At 46.5% G+C, this 23,225-nt stretch overlaps 1 protein-coding gene and 1 non-coding gene across 2 annotated transcripts in view; one reads left to right on the forward strand and one right to left on the reverse strand.

The window, feature by feature from the left end:
* Window positions 1–23,225, reverse strand: part of LOC126346953 (uncharacterized) — a 1,435,518-nt gene that overhangs the window by 871,392 nt on the left and 540,901 nt on the right. The gene's annotated exons all lie outside the window — the stretch shown is intronic.
* On the forward strand, window positions 6,817–6,891 carry Trnas-cga (transfer RNA serine (anticodon CGA)). Its single transcript has one exon. It is a non-coding gene; the product is annotated as a tRNA-Ser (tRNA).

Genomic DNA, 23,225 nt, shown 5'->3' on the forward strand with positions numbered 1-23,225 from the left:
GATCCACAATGGCACGCGACTGTATGGGGATGGTCTCTCTGTCCGAGTTCCTACGACAGCCGCACATGGACGGCACAGCTTGTGATGGTGCAAGGAGCACAGACACTGAACCAACGAGGAGAGATGTGGCTTCCAGGTTCAGTCTGAGATTCTGGACGTACCCTCAGACGCCGAAAGCTGGGGACACGTATTGCATTGTATTGTACCGGATGTCAACCGGGCACCTAGAAACGATAGAGAGGCTCATTCCCTGCCGCAGCCGCAGTGGTCCGCAACCCCACGACGACTACCGCAGTCCACTTCACCCCGCCGCCGACCCACGCCGAACACAGCGTTACTGTGCGGTTCGGCCCCCGGTGGACCCCCCAGGGAACGTCTCACATCAGACGAGTGAAACACCTATGTTTGCGTGATAGAGTAATGGTGGTGTACGCGTACGTGGAGAACTTGTTTTCGCAGCAATCGCCGATGTAGTAGCTGAGGCGGAATAAGGGGAACCAACCCGCATTCGCCGAGGCAGATGGAAAACCGCCTAAAAACCATCCACTGACTGGCCGGCTCAGCGGACGTCGACACGAGTCCACCGGGCGGGTTCGTGCCGGGATCAGGCGCTCCTTCCCGCTCCGGAAAGCCGTGCGTTAGACCGCTCGGCTAACCGGGCGGGCAGGGGACACGTAATGCATGGAAAAACTCTGTCGGACATGATCATTTTGTTGGTACAGGTTGGGGGGAGGCATAATGTTGCATTGCCGTACTGAGTTCTAAATCTCTGAACACGATACAGTCACCAATCAAAGTTATAGTGACTCTGTGCTCCTTCCCCACGCCCGTCTTTTCAGGGGTGCATTCGGCCTTGACTTCATTATTATGGATGACAATGCGCTACCGCATCGAATTGCACAGGTGGAGCAGCTCTCGGAACGAGAGGGTATTCGGGGAACGGGCATCCCAGCCTAAGCGAGGCATGTCATCAACAGTTGTTCTCTTACTGTATCTCCTCCATGTCCGAACAACATCACTTCGGTTCACTACGAGACGCCTTGACGCTTCCCTTGTTGAGAGCCCTCCCTGGCACAAAGTAACAATGTGGACGCTATCGATCCGCGTTACTGACCGTCTAGCCAAGGTTGAAATACAGACAACACGATCTATGTACCTTCTTCCTGGTGGAATGACTAGAACTGATCGGCTGTCGGACCCCCTCCGTCTAATAGGCGCTACTCATGTGTGGTTGTTTACATCTTCGGACGGGTTTAGTGACATCTCTGAACCGTCAAAGGGACGGTGTCTGTGATACAACATCCACAGTCAGCGTCTATCTTCAAGAGTTCTCGAAACTGGGGTGATGCAAAACTTTTTTTGATGTGTGTATTTGGCTGTGGCTGTGAGTTGACAATAATAATAATAATAATAATAATATGTGTCTTGATTAAAATTTCACCAACGAAGCTGTAGTCTTAGAATATGTTTCCAGCTCAAATGGAACGGGTCATACCTGCCTGTAAAATACAGCTCAAAGCCGGGAGGCAAAGCTGCAAGATTTCTTTCACTTTCGCTTCTGTAATTAATAGGAGAGAGTGAATTTCACTGCATGAAAGAGAGTGGGGACGGTATAACTACACCCGCGTGTTCACTTCACTCGCCTCTGAATGAAGTAATTTCATGAACGAGCGCGTTAAGCAATGGAGTAACGAGAAACACCCCCAACCCAGCGCTTTGCAGTTGTGTAGCGGCGGCGGCCGTGCGCGGTGCTATTTTAAAATGAGACGTTCGCTACACCGGGCGGGTCTTTTGACTGCAGCCACTCCCCGCGGCGCGCAATGACAGGACGTGTTGCCTAAAACAAAGGCCGGAGTCCGCCTGCGGACTTATAATTACGCCCATTAAAAAAGTGCGCGCGGAGAGTGTGTGCAGGCGGCCGGGGTCCCGTGTTTTTGTGCCTTTCGGTCAAAACAAAGAGAGACAGAAGCAACGGGGAAGGGATTCGCGCGTCGAAGCAGGGGCGATTAACGAACTGCGAGCGGGCATTCAGTGGCCACAAAAGGCGGAGAGTAGGCGGAGCGCTACTCCCTGCGATATTGTGAAGCCAGCCCCCAACAATGCCGCCTCGCGAAGAGGCTCAATTCAAAAGCAGCTTAAGGCGCAGTCGCCTGAGCGAAAGCTGATTAGAGTCCCTCCAGTCTCGCCCAACTAAAAGTACTGAGTGTTTGGACTCCAGCGAGTGGCGCGCTGGTAGGACAATCGACTTGTTTACTGGCCGAGTTAGGATCAACGCACAGTGCAGCTCAAGTTGTCTACGCTTTATCACGGTTGCAGGAGGGCTAAACCGATTTGGCCTTTTCACGAGGACAGAGACCACCAATATAAGTAAACTAGTCCGGTTAGGGAAAGTGGAATGCCATCGGAAAATGAACTGTGTTGACAAGAGCTGCTGCTGTACTCTGACGTCAGTGGCAGACCCTGTACCGCAACTACAGTGTTAATTACGGATCAACATGACCGCTTGTAACACCGAAATTGCAGATGAAATATCTACTGCACCATCGAAAATTTCCTCGCTTAATACACTGCTGGGCATTAAAACTGCTATACCAAGAAGAAATGCAGATGATAAACGAGTATTCATTGGACAAATATTATACTAGAACTGATATGTGATTACATTTTCACGCAATTTAGGTGCATAGCTCCTGAGAAATAAGTACCCAGAACAACCACATCTGGCCGTAATAACGGACTTGATACGCCTGGGCATTGAGTCAAGCAGAGTTTGGATGGCGTGTACAGGTACAGCTGCCCATGCAGCTTCAACACGATACCACTGTTCATCAAGAGTGTTGACTGGCGTATTGTGAAGAGCCAGTTGCTCGGCCAACATATGACGTTTTCAAATGGTCAGAAATCAGGAGAATGTGCTGGCCAGGGCAGCAGTCACACATTTTCTCTATCCAGAAAGGCCTGTACAGGACCTGCAACATGCATTATCCTGCCGAAAGGTAGGGTTTCGCAGGGATCGAATGAAGGGTAGAGCGACGGGTCGTAACACATCTGAAAACAAGCGTCTACTGTTCAAACTGCCGTCAATGCGAACATGAGGTGACCGAGACGTGTAACCAATGGCACCCCATAGCGTCAAGCCGGGGGATACGCCAGTACGGCGATGACGAATACACGCTTCCTATGTGCGTTCACCGCAATGTCGCCGAACACGGATGCGACCATTATGATACTGTTAACAGAACCTGGATTCCCGTAAAATGACGTTTTGCCATTAGTGCACCAGGTTCGTAGTTGAGTACACCATCACAGCCGCTCCTGTCTTTAATGCAGCGTCAAGAGTAACCGGAGCCATGGTCTCCGAGCTGATAGTCTATGCTGCTGCGAACGTCGTCGAACAGTTCGTGCAGATGATTGTCGTCTTGCAAACGTCCCCATCTGTTGACTTAGGGATCGAGACGTGGCTGCACGGTAGGTTACAGCTATGCGGATAAGGCGCCTGTCATCTGCGCTGCTAGTGATACGAGGCCGTGGGATCCAGCACGGCGTTCCGTATTACCCTCCTGAACCCACCGATTCCATATTCTGCTAACAGTCATCCGATCTCGACCAACGCCAGCAGCAATGTCGCCATTTGATAAACCGCAATCGCAATAGGCTACAATTCGACCTTTACCAAAGTCGGAAACGTGATGGTACGCATTTCTCCTCCTTATACGAGGCATCACAGCAACGTTTCACCAGGCAACGCCGGTCAACTGCTGTTTGTGTATGAGAAATCGGTTGGAAACTTTCCTCGTGTCAGCACGTTGTAGGTGTCGCCACCGGCGCCAACCTTGTGTGAATGTTCTGAAAAGCTAATCTATGGCAGCATCTTCTTCCTGTCGGTTAAATTTTGCGACTGTAGCACGCCACCTTCGTGGTGAAGCAATTTTAATGGCCAGTAGTGTATTCGTTGATAACTTGCACTGCACTTTCGATTCTGAAGCCGTAAGCTGGGTTACAGAAACTATATTTAATACGTAATTGATGTAATAGTGTATTTATTTTTGACTGTATATACCTGATTGTAGTTATCATGAAAATATTATAAATTGCATGGGTAATAGCCAAGAGAACTTTATCGATAGTGACGACGAAATAGTAGTAGCTGTGCCGTTGTTTATCTTTGTGTGTGGAGAGAGTCTGTTGCGTTGCGAGCAGAGAGGAGGCAGAGCAGCTTGAGTCACGAAAGAGTGCCGAAGTGTTTGTTGGGAGCTCCCGCCAACGCGCTGTGCAGCTATCCTCGCGCCTATGTACACGCGCCTGGTTCGTTAACCTACAAGTATTGAGAGCACGGTAAGAGTGGGCAGGCGGAGGAAGCTGCACTTCCAGCTATTGCCTACCCCATAATTATCCGTGGTTCTGGAGACGACTCGGGATTGTTCTCATTGAGCAGCAGCAGCACAACAACAACAACAACAACAACAACAACAACGGCAGCTCAGCATTGACGTCACCTACAGTCTTCGACGCCCGCAGAGCTACAACATCGTACGACTGTTAAGTGACAAATACAGTAATGTAGAAGCTTTGCCCAGCAACATTTCTTTCACCTAGTATGAATAACTTGAATAATAACTTGGAGGCCGGCCGCCGTGGCCGAGCGGTTCTAGGCGCTTAAACCTGGAACAGCGCTGGTGCTACGGTTGCAGGTTCGAATCCTGCCTCGGACATGGATGTTCATATGGTTCAAATGGCTCTGAGACACTATGGGACTTAACATCTGAGGTCACCACTAAAACCTAACTAACCTAAGGACATCACACACACCCAAGTCCGAGGCACGATTCGAACCTGCGACCGTAGTAGCAGCGCGGTTCCGGACTGAAGCGCCTAGAACCGCTCGGCCAGATCATGGATGTGTGTGATGTCCTTAGATTGGTTAGGTTTAAGTAGTTCTAAGTCTAGGTGATTGATGACCTCAGATGTTAAGTCCCATAGTGCCAATAATTTAATTTGGATTAGATGCTCAAAAAGGACATTCTGTGGACTTGAAGTACTCAAAATCGGTGTCTATATTGCAGTTTTATGTTATAATATCGGAAATTATGGCAGAATTGAAGAGCTGAAGAGAGTTGGTACATATCCTCGTGGATTTACAGCAAGCGCATTTTACACCATCGACGAGAGCAGGGTCAAGAAAGCTGACAGATCAGTGTCTTACCTGCAAATACAGGCCAGGCAAATTCTAAGAGGACAGAAGAGAAATCTGGAGGATGAGGAGTATCAGTATGGAGGATTTTAAAACTGAGGTAAGCTTATTACATGTAGAAGATTGAGAAGAAAATCTTTAAACCTAATTTTCTCGGTTCTACATTTTTTACGTTATTTGAAGCCTTTTCTCAAAAAATATGTGTGGTAAAGTTATGAGATTTTGAGATTATATTCGCAACGTGTTTCTGTCTCCCTGGAACTAAAAAATACAAGATCCTGCAATTACAATCTGCTTTTTACGTGATTTTATGTAAAGAAAAAGGTTAATTTCGGATGTGCAAAATTAAAAACTCTGTTAATGATACAATTTGTAGCATAAATTAATAACTGTACTTCAGTGGTGTTATAATCTTCTCAGGACACTACAATGAAATTTTCAGATTAATTGCATGATTAGAATTTGAGTTACGGCTTTTTATACAAAGGACAATAAAAAAATCAAATTTTTGGAAAAATATTAATCCTGTATATTTTATTATATTTTTCCGTTAATACACAGCTCTTTTGATTTACACATGCAAAATTTTAGATTTTTAAATTAATAAATATGGCTGTAATGATTTTCTAAATAAATGTATAATTTTTCCGTTACACCCCCCGTTGAAGCAAACACAGTAATTCAGATAAACTCAGTGCTATGGGATAAAACTGATATATTTGAGGAAAAGCTGCAGTACCTATGCCGGCAGAAGTTCTAGGCACCACAGTTTGGAACCGTGCGTCCGCTACGGTGGCAGGTTCGATCCTGCCTCGGGCTTGGATGTGTGTGATGTCCTTAGGTTAGTTAGGTTTAAGTACTTCTAAGTAGTAAGGGACTGATGACCTCAGCAGTTAAGTCCCATAGTGCTCAGAGCCATTTGCAGTACCTATGTAAATGAGAGACCAAAAAGTTCATCTCTTCGCGGTGTAGCTGTTCTTCGTAAGAAAATATAAAAAATAAATAAAAAATGCATTGGCGCGATGTACGACTTTTTAAATGCCTTCCTTCGAATCAAGTATTGGTTCACGAGATTTCGAGAACAGAAGACACCAGAAAAGCAAATGCGGTGTCAATAGAGCATGTTTCCTGAAAAAAAAATTTAAAAAATCGGTAATTTTTTTTGGGAAATGACTGATTAAAGGCAAAAAATGAATCAAATCAGACAAAGATTTGATTTGCCTTTGAATGATGCTCGAATTAGTGTACAGCATATGAGATGTGTGGAATATTTCTCTGATCTGTTTTATTTCTCACTTTTAGGCATATCATTCCACAAAATATTGGTATGAATTTTTTCAAATTTCTGGATTATTAAGTTGAGTCTGGAATGTAGGAGACGAGGTACTGGCAGAAATAAAGCTGTGAGGAAGGGTCGTGAGCCGTGCTTGGGTAGCACAGTTGGTGTACAGCATATGAGATGTGTGGAATATTTCTCTGATCTGTTTTATTTCTCACTTTTAGGCATATCATTCCACAAAATATTGGTATGAATTTTTTCAAATTTCTGGATTATTAAGTTGAGTCTGGAATGTAGGAGACGAGGTACTGGCAGAAATAAAGCTGTGAGGAAGGGTCGTGAGCCGTGCTTGGGTAGCTCAGTTGGTAGAGCACTTGCCTGCGAAAGGCAAAGGTCCCGAGTTCGAGTCTCGGCCCGGCATACAGTTTTAATCTGCCAGGAAGTTTCGTATCAGCGCACACTCCGCTGCAGAGTGAACATCTCATTCTTTCTGGATTATTGTCATAAATATGACTTTTCTGTGTTGACTAACTTCGAAAGGCAGCATCCCTTACAAGTCACAGTAAAAAAATAAATAAATAAGTCCACCATCACCCGAAGCATAGGACACGAGCCTCTCCTGCAAGTAGACAAAGTACGAATTGCTTTTGCAAGGGACGAGTATATACATTGTCGTCGCGTGTGGAATACCTTCACAGCACAGAAACACCTTCCTAAAAACTATTCCTTTCACATGTTGCAGCGCTTCCTCTCTGCTTCACCCCCGTGCTACTACAAAGAGTTCGTGTGCTGCGTTCCAGCTTCCGACCCACACCGTACAATGGTCGCCGTAAAACTTCCTCGGGCAACTCAGTAGCAGAGTCTCTGCCGTGCCAGCTCTCCTGTGCGGAGGGCAGACGCCCAGGCTTCAGGGACGAGCGACTCGTCTCGCGCTGGCGCATCTCACGAGCCAATTCCGTCGCGGCTGTGTTATTCAGCGGCCCACAATGGAGTGGCCGAGCGGCCTGCTCTGACAAGGCGACGCGTCGCTCGACTTCTGTCTGCTCGCCTTCGCTTTGTGCCGCGGGGAACAAAGAGGACGCTGAACGGAGGCGGCCAGGGATCGCATACGCCACACAGGGCGGCTGTCAGCGGGAGCCGGCACTCTGGTGACGTCTGGCTGGCTCAGGCTGAGAACCTCAGGTGGTACTCATCTGCACCATCAGAACTTGTGGATAACATCGGAGATTCACTGGGGCTTTTTGCGGATGATGCTGTCGTATTTCGAGAGGTTGTAACAACGGGAAATTGTGTTGAAATGCAGGAGGTTCTGCAACGAATTGACGCATGGTGCAGGGAATGGCAATTGAATCTCAATGTAGACAAGTGTAATGTGTTGCGAATACATAGAAAGAAAGATCCCATATCATTTAGCTACAATATACCAGGTCAGCAACTGGAAGCAGTTAATTACATAAATTGTCTGGGAGTAGCCATAAGGAGTGATTTAAAATTGAATGGCCATATAAATTTAATCGTCGGTAAAGCAGATGCGAGACTGAAATTCATTGGAAGAATCCTAAGGAAATGCTGTCCGAAAACAAAGGAAGTAGGTAACAGTACACTTGTTCGCCCACTGCTTCAATACTGCTCACCGGTGTGGGATCCGTACCAGATAGGGTTGATGGAAGAGGTAGAGAAGACACAACGGAGAACAGCGCGCTTCGTTACAGGATCATTTAGCAATCGCGAAAGCGTTACGGAGATGATAGATAAAATCCAGTGGAAGACTCTGCAGGAGAGACGCTCAGTAGCTCGGTACGGGCTTTTGTTGAAGTTTCGAGAACATACCTTCACCGAAGAGTCAAGCAGTATATTGCTCCCTCCTACGTATATCTCGCGAAGAGACCAGGAGGATAAAATCAGAGAGAGTAGAGCCCACACAGAGGCATACCGACAATTTTTCTTTCCACCAACAATAAGAGACCGGAATAGAAGGGAGAACCGACAGAGGTACTCAAGGTACCCTCCGCCACACACTGTCATGTGGCTTGCGGAGTATGGATGTAGATGTAGATCACGATCACCATCAGTTCCGACACCAACATGAACGAGTTGCAGCGCCTGTATTACTGACGGTGTAGTTTAAAGCCGCGCGGTTGGAGGCGCCATGTCCCGACTTAACGCTGCCCCTCCCGCCGGAGGTTCGAGTCCTCCCTCGGGTATGTGTGTGTGTGTGTGTGTGTGTCTGTCTGTGTGTGTGTGTGTGTGTGTGTGTGTGTGTGTGTGTGTGTGTGTGTGTTGGCTGTCCTAAGTTAGTTTAAAGCAGTCCGTAAGCCTAGGGACCGATGACCCTAGAAGGTTGGTTCCTTAGGAATTCACATACATTTCAACACGTTTTTTAGTTTAAATTTTATTATTTTTACGCTATATGCCCCTGAATGTGCAGGATGTAAGCAATAACTGTTTACAAGGTAGGACAGTGGTGTAGGAGAAATAGAGTCTGACAGTTTATATTGGACTTTGGTTAGTCAAGCCGGGAAACAGCCTGAAATTAGCCTAAAAAGCTACCTAAGCGTCTGCGCATGCGTGCAGCACGTGTTTTTTTTTAATACCCGCTGGTCCTTTTAGACCACCGGTTTAGTCGGTGTTAACAGTTTGAAGCTCATTTCGTTCTGTCACTAAAATCGTCCTTGAATGTAAGACAACTTGTTCTTCCACTTACAAATTTTAAAATTGAGGTTTGTGAAAATTTTGTGAATTTTAACAGCGTAAATTTAACAATTAAACCGTTTTGTTCCTCTGGCCCTCTTACTAAGAGACCACTATGTTCAAATGGCTTAAGTTTAGATCGAAATGCAAACTAATCAATTTTTGCATAAACTTGAACTTTTACAAAATTCTCTTTTCTTGTTACTGTCACCGGAAAGTTTAAATTACTAATGTTAACGACTTAAAAACTTCATAAATCTGACCCAGTAAGCTGTTCGCGTAAAACGGCGAAATGAAATCTTGCGCCCTGTGCGTGATTTGTGGGTTAGGTGAGGTTCTTTCCCGGCTTGATGGACACCAAGTTTCCAGTATCAAGTTGTTCGTCTGGACTTCCTCTACATAACTGAGGTAAGTCGTTATTGTTCACAATCTGTATATACAGGGTTATTCGTAAGTACTTCCAGGGCTCCAGAAGACTACTGTGCGGAAACTGCGAGACATACAGGCAACAGACGTATATCAGACACAACATCACTCCAACTTCCGACTCGCAATACCCGCCGAGCAAGAGGTGCACTACACCTGCATCTACACAGACAACCCGCAGGCTACCTTACGGGGCGTGGCCGAGGGTACCCTGTATACCACTACCCGTCATTTCCTTTCCTGTTCCACTCGCAGATAGAGAGAGCGAAAAACGACTCTCTGCATGCCTCCGTATGAGCCCTAATTTCTTGGATCTTATGTTCGTGGTCCTTAGCGCAATGTGTGATGGCGGCAGGAAGATCGTTCTGCAGTCATCTTCAAATGTCGGCTCTCTCAATTCTCTCAAGTGTCTTCCTCGAGAAGAACTTCCCCTTCCCCTTAGAGATTCCCACCTGACTTCCCGAAGCGTCTCAAATAGCACTTGCGTGTTGTTTGAAACTACCGATAACAAATACAGAGGCCCGCCTATAATTGTATGGAAGTCTTCCTTTAATCCGACCAGGTACGGATGCCAAATACTCGAGCAGACTCAAGAATGTGTTGGACTAGCTTTCTATATATGGTCTCCTTTAAAGATGATCCACGCTTTCCTAAAGTTCTACCAATAAACCGAAGACGACCATTTGCCTTCTCTGCCACAATCGCCCGCATCTCGTGGTCGTGCGGTAGCGTTCTCGCTTCCCACGCCCGGGTTCCCGGGTTCGATTCCCGGCGGGGTCAGGGATTTTCTCTGCCTCGTGATGGCTGGGTGGTGTGTGATGTCCTTAGGTTAGTTAGGTTTAAGTAGTTCTAAGTTCTAGGGGACTGATGACCATAGATGTTAAGTCCCATAGTGCTCACAGCCATATGAACCATATATCTACCACAATCCTCACACGTTCGTTCCACTTCATATTGCTTTGTAACGTTACGCCTAGATATTTAAACCATGTGAGTGCGACTAGCAAGACACTACTAGTGCTGTATTCGATTTTTATGGGTTTGCTTTTCCTACTCATCATTAACTTACATTTTTCTGCATTTAGAGCTAGCTGCCGTTCATCACACCAACTAGAAATTTTGTCTAAGTTGTCTGGCATCCTCCTTCAGTTACTCAATGTCGATTCCTTCCCGTACACCACAGCATCAGCAGCAAAGAACCGCAGATTTCTGCCCTCCCTGTCCACCAAATTACTTATGTATATAGGGAATAATGGCGGTCCTATCAAACATCTCTGTGGTACTCCCCGACGATACCCTTATCTCTGATGAAGCATATTAGAACGTGTAGACGAGTCATCCGTGCGCGGGATTAGCTGAGCGGTCTAGGGCGCTGCAGTCATGGACTGTGCGGCTGGTCCCGGCGGAGGTTCGAGTCCTCCCTCGGGCATGGGTGTGTGTGTTTGTCCTTAGGATAATTTAGGTTAAGTAGTGTGTCAGCTTAGGAACTGACGACCTTAGCAGTTATCACACACATTTTGACATTTTTGATGTTTCAAAAACATACTATACGGGTTTACAACAGTAGAACTGTGAGTTAACTACATTATTTAGGCCCTGAACTATTATTCCGCCATATTTTAACTGAACATGATGTATTCTGCGTGCAGAATTTAAACGAACACTTGTATCATGATAGTGCCGGCTGTGTGAATAACTGGCTGTGCCACCAATCAAAATGGTTCAAATGGCTCTGAGCACTATGGGACTTAACTGCTGTGGTCGTCAGTCGCCTAGAACTTAGATCTACTTAAACCTAACTAACCTAAGGACATCACACACATCCATGCCCGAGGCAGGATTCGAAACTGCGGCCGTAGCAGTCGCGCGTTTCCGGACTGAGCGCCTAGAACCGCTAGACCACCGCGGCCGGTGGTGCATGCTTCCTCTGATCGAAAATTGGTGGAATATTGCAACACCGGGCTGTGGCACGAGAATTTCGCTGTGACCTGTGCAAACTACTTTTGTTGACTGCGGACTGATAGATGCAACGGGCTTGAACAGTAGAGACAACCCCGTGTCCTACTGGCTGGAGTACACACCTGGCCTTTTTTTTGATTGCGTGCCTCTCTGGTGCTGTGAGGGAAATTCTGGCTGCGGATTCAAACAACTTGGAGGAACTTATTGATAGACTTGCCCGTAAAATATGTTTAGCGCGCGCCTAGAGAGGAGTGCTGGTACGATAATTCTGTCTGTGCCTGGCAGCAGTGACTACACTCCTGGCTCAGTAGAAACTGGTGTACCTTGTTTTTGATGTCCTGGCCAGGTTACATCTGCGTGTTTCTATTACGTGTTTGATGTGTGTAACCTTTGAGAATCAGTTATTAAAATCTAATGAAACTGATCTCTCTATAACATGCTGTTGTGTCATATGGCTAATAATGACAGGCTTAAGGTGAACATTTTAGTTGGTAACAGAAGGGAACTTCACTTGCCAAGATAGCTGAAAAAAACATTTTACTCGACGACAAGTTTCGACACAGCTATGCAGCCGTCATCGGATCTTATGTTTTTAAATTTTTGCAACGTATTATTCATAAGTGTTACAAGTCGCTTCACGCCCTATATGTACATCTAACTACTATGAAGCGACTTCTAACGCTGACTGATAATATGTTGTAAAAATTCAAAATCATAAGATTCGATCATGACAGCATAGCTCTGTCGACGCCGCTCATCGAATAAAATGCTCTTTTTTTTTTTCTTTTTAGCGATCTTGACTTATGAAATGCTCTTCAGTTACTGTATACTGCACATGGCTCCCTGGACTGATCATGTCAGGATTACAGAATACTTCAGTGGTTAATTATGACCAAAACTATATATGCTGATAAGAATTAGTTGTATTCCAGTGTACATCTGTAACTGGATTTGATGAATGTTAATGATAGCCATGTTTTGAGCAACACAGTCCGGGATTCAAACCTGGAACCAGCCAAGTTCATTATAAAAGGGAAGCTTGATTTTTAAAACTCTGAAGTTGTGCAAAGTTGGGTTTTACTGTCATTTAGCTGCATTTTGAAATATGATCTGGTAATTATGTTGGCGAGACGCTTCTCAGTCTCTAGATTTTTAAGAGGTGGAGTCATTTTGACCACCGTCTTTATGTTTTTCAGTTGTTATTCTTTTCTCTCTTTCCTTGAGCTCAAAAATGCTTGTTGTGATGCTCAATGGTGCTGTCTAAAGTGATTTGTTACTTTTTTTCAAGTTGTGATTTAATAAATGTGCAAAACATGTTATTGGTAACATTATCAAAAAAATGTTCAAATGTGTGTGAAATCGTATGGGACTTAACTGCTAAGGTCATCAGTCCCTGAGCTTACACACTACTTAACCTAAATTATCCTAAGGACAAACACACACACCCATGTCCGAGGGAGGACTCGATCCTTCGCCGGGACCAGCCGCACAGGCCATGCCTGCACCGCCCCAGTCCGCTCGGCTAAATCCGCGCGGCGTCTTAATCAGTGGATTTCATCCTTTCATGCTAATGCCCATAGCACCACGAATTGTACCAGTCAGTCATAGCTCCGTGCTCGTTCTCGACTGACCGACAAGTAATTGCGCCACAGCCATTGTAGTTACTGGGCGCTTGAATAAAATTCGTTGTTTTTTCGATATAAAACTCGTGTTTATTTCAACAGAATGGCATAAAATAATCTAATGCAAGTAGTGCCCTTCGGACGCTACCACCTTTTCCCAGTTTTCCGAAATAAGATGGATACCGCGGTAAAAAAAAAATCACGTTCTTTCGAGGTGATCCACTTACGGAGCAAGTTTTCGAGATGTTCAAAAGGTGTGCTATTCCGGAAGTCCATGCTGAATAGAACGAAGGAAGTGGTAATCGGAAGGGATAATATCTGATGGATATGGCACATAGGTTAAGACATCCCATGCAGGTCCCTTCAAGGTTTCCTTCACTCGGTCTGTAACATGTGGTTTGGTATTGACATAAAGAAGAGTGACTGTGATGTCTCTGAACCTAATGCTGGCGTTTCTCTTTAAACGCGCGATTCAGATTACGTAACTGTGTTTTGTAACGTTTAGCACCACCGTTTGACACGGTTGTAGCAGCTCAAAGCACACCACACCGACCAGGGCGCATATTGTCACTCAGCTCATGATCGACTGTGACGGTACAGTCCCCAAGAAGGCACCTTATAAACTTTGGAGGCGAACCCGGCCAGGCCGAAAGCGCGGAGCTCCTGATGCAACGTGTGACAGTCGTCGGCGCGCGAGTTCACGTTTGAAAGATAAGAAGGGGCGGTAGCAAGCCACGTGGTGCGTGAGCGTGGCCGCCCACTGTGACAACTTGTTTGCAGTTCGGCCGCTAGATGTCGGCGCTCTTTGAGCTCTGCTATTGGAGCGGACACCACGTATGAGAAATTCCGATGCTAGCACACGATTGACTCACTCTGAAAGCATGTGGCCGGTATTTACAATGCTCGAAAGCCGTTGGGGAGAAAAATGGTGGGAAGGGCCGGCATCAGAAACTAAAGGGTCTTGTTACAGGCTGAAAAACTGCATACATTCTAATAAAATGCGAACTCAGTAAGATACTGGGAAGCCAGTACCACAGAAATAAAAGGAAAATTACAGCAAACATGAAGGTATAATTGCGCCCTCGGCGCGCTGAGCAGTTTTTAAGTTATTCTATGTTACACAACATACAAACTGTACGATCTTTACAAAATTGTAACTCGATGACACTACACCGATTTTCATAAACGAAGTGTCAATCGATAGGTCCCATAGAGACCAATCAGAGAAGTAAATCGAAATTGTAATAAGCATTAACATTTTTGAACTGTGGACAGGAATGGGTATTCAGCGCCTAAAAATCTGCAAATTTAGCCACCAGATTTATATCATGAAAGTAGTGGCTGCGTTAAAGGATAATAGTAGTTAGGAAAGTAGAAACAGGTTCATAATTAATAGATTATATCTGTTAAAAGCAATATCACCAAAAGTAGCGTTTTTCATGTCAAAAGTGTAATTTATGCGAAAGCGAGTGTATGTACTAAAAATCTAATTTGAGCACTGAAAAGCTATTAGAAGTTTGAAACCATTACATATAAAATATAATGTGTCAAAACAGTTAAAATGGCTCTAAGCACTATGGGACTTAAAATCTGAGGTCATCACGCCTAGATTTAGAACTACTTAAACCTGAATAACCTAAGGACATCACGCACATCCAAGTCCAAGGCAGGATTCGAACCTGCGACCGTAGCAGCAGCGCGGTTCGGGACTGAAGCACCTAGAACCGCTCGGCCGTAGGGGCGGCTGTGTATCAAAAGATTTGTATTTTTTACATGATCAAGAAGTAAATATACATCCGGCCGCCATCTTGGCTCAGGCAGATTGGTTTGGATGATATTCACCTCAAACAGGCACCTTAGTTGTGGTGTTAGAGGAATATCCTTAGGGTTCTCTGGGCGCAAAGAGAACGAGCACCAAATAAAAACAATATACTCACTGGAAGGTCTGAAACTGAAACAAAACTGAACTGCATTGGGCACATCATGAGGAGATACGATTCACTACAAAAGACCTTACTTCTGGGCAGACGGAAAGCACAAGAAGAAAAGGGCGGCAACGGATGAGATGGGTCGTGGGCATCATGGATCCCAAGCTGAAAAGTCTGAGGTAGACAGTGCATGACAGAAGAAATTGGGGTGCTTTAGTTCATGGTGTCACACAGAGTCAGAATCGGCTCAACTATAGAACGAGAGAGAGAGACAGAGACTGACTTTTTGGCGCCCGGAGCGGTGAAATATTCCTGAAAACAGTTGGATGCAAATTCTGGGGCCGAGTCATTAGTCTTAAATGGTAAATAAAATATTCATTTTATGCCTCTTAAAACTGTAGTTCATCCGAGACAAACTATGAAATCTTGAATTCAGGGGCTCGGAATTCAATATTCAAAGAGAGAGCCACAGCAGTCTCGCGCACCTAACCTCTATATTTATATTGCACTTAAATGTACTGTATGTCATTTAACTAACGTAAATTAGCTTCTCAAGCTGAAGAGCGTAAGGTATTTATCATATAATTAGCTTGCCTAATGTAGGGCTAACTGCAAATTTCACAGTCAAAAGTGGTGAACATTATTTCTAGGCAGCGGTGCTACTCCCAAATCAAGGTGGACAATACGAGGGGGGACTCAAAAGAAACCGTACTCCGAGGGCGCTGCCACTCGTAGATGTAGTGCACGGTTCTCACGCTAGATGGTGTTAGTAGAGACCTTCATGAAACAGCTGTCCACACAGCGTCAGTTTAGAGTTGAACGTGCAAGTGTGGTATTGTGTTTCTCTGACTGTTGGCGGGTTACCTTTGCAAAGTCATTATGGCAACTTTAAAAGAACAAAGGGTGTGTTTGAAATTTTGTTTCCTGCTTTAAAAAACTGCAACGGAGACACACCAAATGCTTCATGAAGCTTTCCAGGAGGACGCTACGAGCCGCACACAGGTTTTCGATTGGTTTGGCGCTTTAAATGTGGTGAGATGTGTATTGAAGACCAAGCTCGTTCTGGACGCCCTTCTACATCGCGAAATGAGGAGAACATTCAAAAGGTCCGCCAAAAGATAAACGAGGATCGTCGCCAAACGATCGATCAAACTACAGCAGATACGTTAATCAGTTGGAACTCGTGCCAGCGGATTTTGAGTGAGGATTTGCACGTGAGACGTGTTGCTGCTAAATTTGTTCCGTGCCTTCTCACACAGGAGCAAAAAACCATCCGCATTAATGTGTGTCAGAGCTTGAAAACAGAGACTGCACATGATCCAAACTTCTAGAACAAAGTCGTTACAGGGGATGAGAGTTGGTGTTACAGATATGACCCAGAAACCAAGCAAGCTTCAAGCCAGTGGAGGACTCCCAACTCTCCCAGACCCAAAAAAGCAACTCAAGTGAGGTCAAATGTGAAGACGATGATCATTGTGTTTTTTGATGTTCGTGGAATTGTGCATCGGGAATTGGTACCCCCTGGCCAGACTGTTAACCAGCACTTTTACTAGGATGTTTTAAGGCGTCTGCGAGAGGATGTGAGGAGGAAACGCCTGGAACAAAAATGGTTCAAATGGCTCTGAGCACTATAGGACTTAACGTCTGAGGTCATCAGTCCCCTAGAACTTAGAACTACTTAAACCTAACTAACCTGAGGACATCGCACGCATCCATGCCCGAGGCAGGATTCGAACCTGCGGCCGTAGCGGTCACGCGGTTCCAAACTGAAGCGCATAAAACCGCACGGCCAAACCGGCCGGATAAACGCCTGGAACTTTGGCAATCAGGTGATTGGTTTCTGCATCACGACAACGCTCCAGCACACACAGCCTCACGAGTGACCCACTATTTGGTATCTCAGAGGTGGTCTGTCGTTCCCCACTCTCCGTATTCGCCGGACCTAGCCCCGTGCGACTTTTCTTATTTCCACGAATGAAAAAAAAAAAAAAAACAAACAAAAAAACACTGAAAGGGGAGCGTTATGAGGATGTGGAGGCGGTAAAAACAGCTTCGCAAAGAGCACTGGACAATATCAAACTTGAAGAGTTTCAAATATGCTTCCAACAGTGGGAAAAGAGACTTGACAAGTGCATCACACGTGATGGAGAGGATTTTGAAGGTGACTGAAGTAATTTCGTAAGAAGGTTCATCAATAAATATTTTATGACAACAATCCGGTTTCTTTTGGGTCCCCCGTCGTATACCCACAACTGACGTTGCCGACTACGGCCCTATACACGGCCTCCTCCTGTACACAAACAGCTGCGCCCCTCAGCACGGCAGCAAGTGTTCCTCAAGTACATGGCGGGGCTGCCTACAGTGGCCTGTGCAAGGCGCTCTACGGCCGCACGCCAGATAGCTTCTCCTCGCTCCAGCCTCTGCCCTTCTCCCCCCCCCCCCCCCCCCCCCCTCTTCTCTCGCATCCGCCAACCCACAGTTCGCCATCAGCCACCCACGCCACACCACTGCTGATGAGCAGCGCGTTTCGGGGAGGCCGTACGGCGTAGCCGGGCAGCCAGCCGTACCGGTTCTCCGTTGGCGGCCGAATTGGATAGCGGCGCGTCACCATGGCAACCTGCTCGGCACCCCTGTGTACCTCGCCCTGGGGAAAGCCGCCGACGCTCTCGCGAGCACAATACCCTGGTCGCCGTCGGCCACACAACTTGTGCTTTTGTTCTCGGCGAAAGAAAGGAAAGAAAAGTTTTCAATTAAAACTGTGACACGCGTACATCACGATGTCTTTTGCCCATAAGGCAGATCCATCGCTGTAAGTTCCGCATTCTCCAATCCTACCCCTTTCGGCTATTCTTTTCGTACCTGCCTATGATGACTTTATCATGACGTTGTCAATTAATTGGTGTTTCCTTCCAGGTCTGGGCATCTCTTTAGTCGTCATTCTTTCTAACGCAGGCTTCATTATGTGGTCTCTTCTCACCCAGTGTCCTAGATAATTTCTTTTCCCCTTCTTAAATGTTTTCACTATTTGGGCTTTCTCTGTCACTCTTTATAACAACACCTCATTCCTTGAAACTTCTTGGCAGATTCAAATGGTTCAAATGGCTCTGAGCACTATGGGACTTAACATCAATGGTCATCAGTCCCCTAGAACTTAGAACTACTTAATCCTAACTAACCTAAGGACATCACACAACACCCAGCCATTACCCGGCAGAGAAAATCCCTGACCCCGCAGGGAATCGAAACCGGGAACCCGTGCGTGGGAAACGAGAACGCTACCGCAAGACCACGAGATGCGGGCCTGGCAGATTAAAACTGTGTGCCGGACCGAGACGCGAACTCGGGGCCTTTGCCTTTCGCGGGCAAGTGCTCTACCAACTGGGCAACCCAAGCACGACTCACGCCGCGTCCTCACGGCTTTACTTCTACCAGTACCTCGTCTCCTACCTTCCAAACTTTACAGAAGTTCTCCTGCGAACTTTGCAGAACTAGCACTCGTGAAAGAAAGGATATTGCGGAGACATGGCTTAGCCACAGCCTAGGGGATGTTTCCAGGATGAGATTTTTACTCTGCAGTGGAGTGCGCGCTGATATGAAACTTCGTGGCAGAAGCAAGGTTCGCAGGAGAGCTTCTGTAAAGTTTGGAAGGTAGGAGACGAGGTACTGGCAGAAGTACAGCTGTGAGGACGGGGCGTGAGTCGTGCTTGGGTAGCTCAGTTGGTAGGGCACCTGCCCGCAAAAGGCAAAGGTCCCGAGTTCGAGTCTCAGTCCGGCACACAGTTTTAATCTGCCAGGAAGTTTCGTATCAGCGCACACTCCGCTGTAGAGTGAAAATTTCATTCTACCTCATTCCCTGTTTTACGTGCCCATTTCACACATTCCATTCTTCTCCAGATACCAACCTCGAAAGCCTCTATCCATTTCCTGTCTTTCTGCCACAGTGTCCATGTTTCGGCACTAGTCAGGTCAACACTCCACAGAAAATACTTAACTTATCTTTTCCGTAATCGTCTATTTAATAAATCACAGAAAATATGTCTCCACCTATAAAACATTTATTTTGCAATCCTGTCTGTTTTTATTCCTCGACTACCACAAAACGACGTTACGGATTCTTACGCGCAAATTATTTTTTCCAGACAGCAAATAATATGTGAAGAAATTTTGGTTGAGATGGATCCAGGAGTTTAGTACGACATTTTTAACCGTGGCTTTGCCAGCGTACACGCACGTCACATATATTTCACATATTTCAAGTATATTTCCACAGGCAACACAGCTGTATCCTTAGCCAGCAGCTGTATCTCTAGCGAATTTCGCCCTGCAGTTTCAATTTCACGCATCTCAAAGTTTATGGCGTCATGTCTCCTGACCTACGTGTCTTTACAGTGATATAATTTTGCAAAGAAGTAATAAATTGAAACGGCATGCCTGATGCGGCAATTCCACTGCATGAACAGGGAAAATGTAGTGAGCGATGAACTTTTTTTTCCTTTCATCATTCTGTAGGGGGGGGGGGGGGGGGGGGGTCAGTGAGAAAAAATCTCGTAAAGTGTTCTAGTTATGTGTCGAGTTGGTTCCAAGACACTAAGTACCTTCATTCTGAAATAAATAATGTGGCTATTTGCGCGTCGTGATATACGCTTCTTTTTCATCTCCACTTCCACCCCTCTGAGACGCAAGTTTTTCTTACCCCCGCAGTGTTTCTTTCGAGACACGCCTAAGAAGTTTGGGTGTAATGGATTCAGGGGTTTAGGAGAAGATATGGAACACTCATACACACATTCTTATAATATGTATTTACGTATGGATTAGGCCTTCCAACCAGTCAGAATCGTGACAGAACGTAAGCATTTTCAGTGGTCATTTCCATCTCCGCTTGTTGCGCATCTGGGAAGTACTTCAAATGGTTCAAATGACTCTGAGCACTATGGGACTTAACATCTGAGGTCATCAGCCCCCTAGACTTAGAACTACTTAAACCTAACTAGCCTAAGGACAACACACACATCCATGCCCGAGGCAGGATTCGAACCTGCGACCGTAACGCTTGCGCGGTTCCAGACTGAAGCTCCTAGAAGCGCTCGGCCACACCGGCCGGCGTAAAGTTCTTCATTCTGGTAAAATTTTTCTGGCAGTTTCTCTACCACAGATGTTTGAAAATATAATGTGCAACGGGGAAATTGTAACTCTCAAAATCAACATAGGCGGTTCGACCACCACTCATTTAGGAAAATTCAAACCAAACGAAACTCTATTCCCCGCCGGCCGGTGTGGCCGAGCGGTTCTAGGCGCCGTAGTCTGGAACCGCGCACCGCTACGGTCGCAGGTTCGAATCCTGCCTCGGGCATGGATGTGTGTGATGTCCTTAGGTTAGTTTGGTTTAAGTAGTTGTAAGTTTTAGGGGACTGATGACCGCAGATGTTAAGTCCCACAGTGCTCAGAGCCATTTGCACCTGCAACTGTAAACTGGCCGACGCGAATGCAATAACGAACGGGTCTAGCACACGTGGGCAGCCAGGAAATACGTTGCAAGAGATAATTCGTAATTTCTTGACCACTTGTTCAATATTACCATTGAGGTCGAAACAATAAATAAAACATATTAAGCAGGTCGCGTTACTGGAAAATGTTGCAGCGCTATGAATGTCCAGCTGCAGTGTGGTACTAATGGAGTCAAAACAACAAATAGAAAAAACATCAGGCAGATGCATAATGCAAGCCACAAGCTGCATTACTTCTAAAGTAAAAGCATGGTGTCCTCTGTCGTTCCATGTGTTTGCTATGCGCTCGCCGTATTGGCGGGACACTGGTCCATCTGTTCGCTAGTCGGATCACGTCTTGCTAGGGCGGCAGACACACTGGCTGCGGTTCTGCTGGAACTGAGTCTGTGCAGCATCCGCCTGCCAGCAAATTTCATTCCTCCTGCCAAGACCCTCAGAAGCTCTCTTGCGTTGCTTTTATTGGACTGCCACCTCTGGAAGCAACTGTACAGTAGGGCGGGTCGCAAGTCTTGCCTAGGTAACTCACACGGTAGCATTACCGTCCGCAAAACGCAATGATGCAGGTTTGAGTCTCGGTCCGGTTCACAAATTAAATCTGTTATGTCGTTTCGCGCTAGCGGACGCTCTGTTGTAGACTGAAAGATTCAATCTGAAAAAGTTTTACTCGTGCAACCATATTAATCAACAGTATGGCTACGAAGTCTTTCGCGACGTATTTCTTGAATAAAAATCTCTCGGTGTACAGGCCGCGTCAACTCAGGATAAAACTCCAAGCTTTCGACCACTACCTACATGGTCGTCGTCAGGGCTAAAACTGACTGTCGTAAATTTTTTTTCTTTATTTTATTTATTTTTCTTTATTTTATTTCAATTCCCCATCGAGGAGGGCTGGCAGCAGCATATGCGCTGCTCTTCAGCCAAAAGACAGTAAAAAATATACAAAGGAGAGTATATGGTGAACATAGATATAAAAAAGGGGGAACACCATGGAAGGCAATAGACAAAAAAAGGGGCGACTGTAAAATGGAGATAAAAACCGTAAAAAAGTAGCGCACACAAAAAACCACACACTGCAACAATTAAAAGAACACAAGGCACAGTATGATCGGAGCAAAAAAGTACCGACGGATGGCGTAGCACATAACAAACACTGACAGCGAACTTCAAGGCAGCACACAATTAAAATCACGCCTCTTCACGCATAGGAGAAACAGCACTAAACACAACACTGACGTGGCACACTGATGATGATCAAAACGGAGGATCTGCGGCGCTAGGAGATGGGGGAGACTGGAAGAAGGGAGGGAGGGGAAGAGAGGGGGGAGATGGGCGGGGGGCGCGCTGAAGAGGGCCAGGTAGAGAGGGATGTGGGAAGGAGAAAGGCATGGATGGGGTGCAGGGTCTCGGGGGAGGGGGGGGGGGGGAAGGAGGAAAATCCGCACTGGGAGAAGGAGGGGAGAGGAGAAAGGGGGCCCTGGGGAGGGGGGAACAAGACCAGGTTATAGTTGGAAGGAAGGGTAGATGTCATGGCGACGTTCATCATCCAGGAGCGGGAGGCGCTGGAAATTGCCCTGATGAAGGAGATGGAGGGTGAGGAGGTGGAGAGAGGGAGGGATACAGCGATAGAGGCGCGGCAATGGGCGGGGGGGGGGGGGGGGGGGGGAGAGGAAGGAGGAACCCCGAGGGTGAGGGGGATCAAGCCTGCGGACAATGTAAAGGGTGTGGAGATGTCGTAGCAACAGGAGGAGGTGGGGGGAAGGGGATCAGTTCATAAAGGAGCCATGTAGGGGAAGGAAGGCGGATACGGAAGGCAAGGCAGAGTGCATGGCGTTCAAGGATTTGGAGGGCCTTGTAAAAGCGGGTAGGTGCGGAAATCCAGGCAACGCTTGCGTATCAGAGGATAGGACGGATGAGGCATTTGTAGGTGTGGAGGATGGTAGAAGGATGCAATCCCCATGTCCGGCCAGACAGGAGTTTCAGAAGGCGGAGGCAGGAATGGGCTTTCTGCTGGATGGTTTGGAGATGAGGGGTCCAGATGAGGTGTCGGTCAAAGATGAGGCCCAGGTATCTCAGGGTGGGGGTGAGCTGGATGGGACGACCATAAAGGGTGAAGTAGAAATCATAGAGACGAAAGGAGCGGGTGGTGCGGCCTATGATGATTGCCTGCTATGATGATTGCCTGTGTAGTAAACTAGCGTGGCTCCCACTTTTATATGCAAAGGACGGCTTCTGATCGGCTGGAATACGTCATAGCAACAGCGATATGGCGAGTAGTGAAGTGGTGCCCTCTACTTCCATAGATGTAGTTTCTATCCCGTGTTGCTTGCAGCGCCATCCCTTGAATCAGGAGGTAAAGCGAAGGACGTTTTCCTCTGCGTTTTTCCTTTATCCAGTGCGCTCTTCCAGGTGTTTTTATTCTAGATTAATCAACAGACAATCTCGTAAGTACAGGAGGTTGGACCGAGCGAGGTCGCACAGTGGTTGTTAGCACAGTGGCGTCGCATTCGGGTGGACAACAGTTCAATCCCGCGTCCGGCCATCCTGATTTAGGTTTTCCGTGATTTCACTAAATCGCATCAGACAAATGCCGGGATGGTTCCTTTGAAAGGGCAGGGCCGATTTCCT

This window comes from Schistocerca gregaria, chromosome 1 (genome assembly GCF_023897955.1).
Source record: "Schistocerca gregaria isolate iqSchGreg1 chromosome 1, iqSchGreg1.2, whole genome shotgun sequence".
Lineage (NCBI taxonomy): Eukaryota > Metazoa > Arthropoda > Insecta > Orthoptera > Acrididae > Schistocerca > Schistocerca gregaria.